The sequence below is a fragment of the Trachymyrmex septentrionalis genome, unplaced genomic scaffold (genome assembly GCF_001594115.1).
Source record: "Trachymyrmex septentrionalis isolate Tsep2-gDNA-1 unplaced genomic scaffold, Tsep1.0 scaffold36, whole genome shotgun sequence".
NCBI lineage: Eukaryota > Metazoa > Arthropoda > Insecta > Hymenoptera > Formicidae > Trachymyrmex > Trachymyrmex septentrionalis.
The window spans coordinates 175,975-182,046 of record NW_017305525.1 but is presented as its reverse complement, the minus strand read 5'-3'; positions in this window follow the sequence as shown (position 1 = coordinate 182,046).

Genomic DNA, 6,072 nt, shown 5'->3' with positions numbered 1-6,072 from the left:
TATATCACATTCCTTGAATTAAATTAAGTTCTGAAAATAATTTCTTTGAATTACTAAAATAATTATGTAAGACGGTCAACAAATTAATCGCTAAAGTGTTAAAACTTTTGGCAGTATCGCTTAAGCGTTTTATGCAATTATTTCGATGATCTAACAAAATTATTTTCAGATTTTTGTCTAGTTAAATTTTTATATAGATATAGATTCATCAATTATTAAATCAATTATTAAATCGTTCTTTTCGTAAAAAAATGATTAAAAATAACTCAGATTTTTAGATATACGAGTAATGTGGCATTATAAATTGAACAGTGTAAAACCAACAAAACTGTCACAATATTGTTATCCTCAAGGAAACACGTTGAAAACAATTTGAAAAATAATATAATTTTGTCACGCAGGGGATATTAACACCATGTTGTCAAGAGTCATCTCGTAATGGTCGTGTTCCTGCGACAAGCAATCCGGAATCAATTACGGACATGCGGCCCTAAGGAACTCTCCAATGCGTCGACGGCAACCGACGAGCGAAAAAGAGACAGAGAGGAGCTTTTTAGACAGCGGTGACCATTAATCACCCGCTTTTTAGCCGAAAATTCCCTCGCGCCTAGTTTACAAAACGAGGGTCGTCGAAATCGCCCCGTCACCCGGTACAAGGGTATACCGCTTTTTGTACTTTCGACGTTGATCTGCGTCTAACTCGCAGACTCGATTCTCGTTTCTGTACAAAATAGATCGGTCCCATCTTTGTCCCGCCGCGTTTTTCGGATGATTCAAGAATCGTCACGGATCAGTCTTTGAGCTGGCGATGCTAATCGATATTTACTATGAAATTCTATTTTTATATAGCTCTACTATAGAGCTGATTATACAAGGCTTGATTTATATATAAAAACATATATAAATATGTTCTAATAAGTAGATAATCGAAGAATTCCCGATAAGTTAAAATGATGGAACGACTGAACAAATAAGAGTCAAGTGTTGTAGTTGTCAAACATAACATAAATAATTAAAATTCACAATACAGTGTGTATTATTAATTTGAAACACAGATTCCAAATAAGAAGATCTGAACATTTCGGTTTACTTTTTGAGCCATTCTCAACGGAAACCGCACTAATTAAATTGTTCAATAATATATGTTATATATAAATTCCAATGATGAGGACCAGGATTGTCGAGTGGTAAATATATTTTACATTCGTATAACTAAATTAAAGATGATTCTAAATATTATTTAAGTATTACTTGCATATCCTATATTTATTAAGTAAGCACACTTGGCAGTTCGATTTCAGTACAATCGTAGCTGTCATTCACGATCCAATGATTTTAACGCGGCACGCCTAATTAACAACTCTCTCTCTCTCTCTCTCTCCCTCTCTCTCGTGTTAAAAGTTTGCATCGTTAGAAGACTCCGCTCATTAAGGTTCGGTTCGCGAATTACGCTCTCCGTCGCTTTCTCAGAAATCTCGGTAACGATCCCGATTGCGCTCCGGCCAGCGAGTGAAGATCGGTTTCGTGGCAGCACGTCGTTTGCGAAGGGGACCGCTCTATCCCGGGATCGGTTTACACGAATCGGAAAGTCGCCTTCACGGCTGTCGGTGGTCTAGCTGTCACGGATAAGGACTGAAATAACAGAGACGCATTAGCGTCGCGAGGATCAAAGTGCGCGCGAGTTGCAGGAGAGACGAGAAAATAATAAAAGGAGAGCAGCATGAGGAAGCCACCCAAGCTGTCGCGCCGTGAGTTTAACGCGTACGTTAATGCCTGTCGGCCGGCCTGGACCTCGTCCTCTATAATTAGCCTGTATTGTGTTACTCGCGAGCGGATTATTGCGCTCATAAAGCGTTCATAAAGTTTTTCGGCACCGGGCGAAACGGTCTCCGTTATTGCTGCTCGCCGTCGTCGACGGATTAGTCCGACATTTGAGACCTTAATTCCCAAGTGTAATGTATTCGAAAATCAAAATCAAACAGAGTATGTTAGCATAAGAACAGATATTCAAGATGTTTATATGTAAGAGATGAAGTCAAAGAAACTCGAAACTTTTAATATTAAAATGTATTTAATAATTAAACTAAAGAAAGATAAGAAAAGTAAAATTTAATATACATATTCGTTTATTTCATTTGTGCATAAAACTCTGTAGTAAAACAATTCGAAAACTAAATATATGTATGGTGCTTTCCAGTAAAGTTCGTTCACAGTCATTTCAACCGGCGCTTCCCATAGAAATTATTCACATTTTTGTTTATCATAATCAAAAATAAACGTTTTAAAAAGTCACATTTTTAATTAATACAGCGGAGAATAAAGTCAAACATTTCTTTGTAACAAACATTTCAATGTTTTTTTTTTTTTTCAGAAAAGATCTTTTTAATTTTTAAATTTTCATTAAAATAGAAACATTTGTACACGTTGTAAAATTTCGCGGTGATTCCACGCCTCGGGCAAATCGGTCTTGCATTTAACGTGTATCATGAATTTTCATTTCGCCAGATGATTATGTGATTTTCGCGCGCGATAAGTTCTATTATTATTTATCTCGTAGGCTGAATTTTCGCGCTTTACGGTCGCCCGTGCATTTTGCCGCCACGCTCCGGGCGTTTCGAGGGGGTTAACCGTTATGTCATCGCACTACGTCGGGAAGAAACCTTGAGAAATATCGCAGACCGTATCGCGATCGGCATGAATGCTTCGTTACTGGCGAGACGACGTGCCGCTCTATACGCCACAGGCGAATACGACATACATGCGTTTGCATTACATCATTTCATTTTCAAAATTAAAATCCTATTTTTACACGTGACAAAAGAAATTCCACTGATTCTTTACAATATTTTTCATTTTTGTATTAATAATAATTCTTATTTTAATAATAAATTTTCTTCCTCATAATACAATACTATTACAATTTTATATATTTTATTGTATTATTTCTCTTGTAATAATATCTAAAGATTAATATCGTTTCTCCTGTAATTTTTCAAATTAATTTTTAACATACGTATGTACCTACAAGTTGAAATTAAAAAAAAATAAGCTGTTATTTTTTTATTGTCCTTTCAAATGTTTTTATGATTATTGATTTGCTTGTCAATTTAATAGTTTTAATTTGTGATGTTGCTACTCTAGTTCCATAGGATTACGTTTTAACACTGAAAATTAAATTTGGCGTATAGTTTGTAGAATTAAATGTATAATACAATATAAATTCACACCAAAATATTTATGCACTAAAGTTTGACCTTTAAAGCCTTTATTTCCTATTTGTTGTATATTCACATTACGATTTTAAAGGTAATTTGTTTAAGATTTTTATAATTATTTACATCCTATACTTCATTCCAAATCTTATATTATTTTACAAAAAAAAAAAAAAGATTTTATTTATTATGTTAATAAAGATCTGAAAAAATGTTATTAATCTATAAATATACTTGCAAGTAACGATGTTTCAAGCCAGTAATTCAAACTCTGTTACGACGAGAGGTCTTATACCTTTATGTCGTACATTCAATTCCGATAGTGCTCATATATCAACTCGTAATCGGAAACATGAGTTTTACGCGCGTAATTGCCCAGCGAAAGAACGTTGTAAAGCGTCCATTACGATTCCTTTTAAAATACGATCGTAAAAGTTGATAATAATGATGAAATGTCTCTCTTCCATCCAAGTAAATTAAAGTGTAACATAAACACAATGCTTCATTAATTATAAGGATGAAGTACGATTCCACTTTGATTTCGCGTATAACATTGAACCTTGAAATAAAAGGCACGAGGCTGTATTACATCTAACTGAGCCGTCATGAATGATATACCTTGATTGATATTGCCAGGGATAAATTGAAGATAAAGTATACCGAGCGACGTGCGAGTCTCTTCTAAATTTATAAGCCATTATATGCGATAAGATGAAACTGTTAATTAAGATACGGCACAAATTAGAGAACCAAATGTCCCGCACTAATATTCGACTAATAGAATCATATCTCTTCAGAATGAAAAACCATCGCGACGCAAGATAAGGCAATTGGTATCGTGGTCTTCTGTAATTAGCAATATCTTATTTTCGTTGCGTTTATACCCGCATTTTGGAATCTAAGCAATGACTCTTTCTACATCCCGTGCAATTGCGGCGGCAGTAAAAGGCCCGATAGTCGCTAAGCTCGTTAAGGTTCCTGGCGTTGTACATGAACAGACTCGCCGGTCCCACAGTGGGACTTCAGGAAGCGCGTGTGTTCGCGGGTAATAAAGTCACTCGAGCTACGCGCTATCCGCCGGCGCAGAAGTGGGTTTTGTCGTGTACCGATAATGGTAGCACTTCATCAAGGATCCTCGGCCTTCTTTCCTGCGGGATGCTTTCCTCTCTCCTTCGGCCGGAGAGAACTTGCACCGGAGAGGACGCAGGAGGCCATCTGTTTCGTCATTACCGGCAGGCAGTAAACCACCTCTAACCACCACCACCATCCCGTCTATCCGGCTCTAGCCCTCTTGTCGTCGTCCCACGGGTGATACATCGTGTTTCCTTATTTGTCGGACGTGCTGCGGGAAAATCGTCCGAGAAAATCGAGTGATTTGTCCGGGAGGTGTTAATGGTGCTGCCACTCCACATAGACGTTTCTTCCTTTCCCTTTTGCCATCGTTTCTAAGCCCTAAAGGCGGGCAAAGTTATACACACGGAGACGTTGAGTGTCATAGGAACGAGATATATAACGTGGAATCGCCGAAATTAATCTCTTTTTATTATAAATCAAATTACATATGAAGTGAAATTTTCAAGTCACATGATTTCAATCATGATTGACGACAATACCGTATTTTAAAACGATTCTTACGGACGATCGATATATAAGGATATTTGAGGTTGTGCACGATATTATTGATCATCTGTATCTACGTTAAACTTATAAATTGTTTGCTTAAAGAAGATCAATAATATCATCCAAAATATAATTGTGCAATAACATTGAACATAATAATTTAGAGGGGCTGCTTTAAAAATCTGAGCGATCATATCGATGACAATATTGCTTATAAGTTTACGTTTTCAATCTCAAAGAGATTATCGGCTACAATGTCTAATATATTACGATTGAATTGAAAATTGTAAAAATTCGCACCACAATTATTAGGTACTGAAATCCATCTTGACCCTTAAATAAATATGGCCCTTTTCACTCATTTGTCAAATATATTTGTCAAATATATTAAATACAAATCTAATTATGAAAATAATAGTTACTAAAAAATTTTGTCATCCATATTTATTTCCTACATTTCCCTTATCTATTTTTTATCTACAATAATAAATGCTTTCCATTTGATGACACAAGTCAACACAGGCGTCGTTCTATCCTCCTTGACATTCAGAAGGGTGACAAAGATAGAACGACATTTGTGCCGACTTGTGTCATCAAGTGGGAAGCGCTTAATGATAAATCTTGGCCTGGATAAAGCAAGAACGACGTGCGCGTAATATCTTCATTTATAAAAGTCGCTTCGTCGCGACATTGCCGTGTTCGCATTTCAAACTAGATGGTTTAAGCGGTTTGCGTTATTAGCCAAGCTATTCCAAGCATCGACGACAAGTTCACTTTGGAGCAGGCGCCAGGACAAAGAGGACCAGGAAGAGAAGGGGGAGGGGGAGGGGGGGGTGGGAGGAGGAAGCCGCTCGAGGGAAGACGTGCCACGGATAATGCGGCGAGGGAATATCTTCGGAAGCCGTGAACCTGTCAATAAGGTGGATTCCTCTGGCGGCTCCTTCTCGTCTCTCAAGAGTGAAGGTGGCGTGAAAGAGGTGCCGCTTAGACAGGAGAAGAAAGAAAACGTGAAACACACGCTCGATGGAGAGAGACTAGGGGGATCCGCGGTGTATGAGTACATACGTTAGCGTTTCGCATGCGAACGTGTGCTCCTGTACGAATGTGTGAGTTCCTGAGTCTGCCGCGCATTCCCCGCGAGAGCTCGGAAGCTCGTCTTGCCCTGCACACCGTGACTTGCAGCTCGATTTCTGGTCCACCGAGCTGGCCGGGATACAGAACGTGGTGTTGCTTTTCTTCG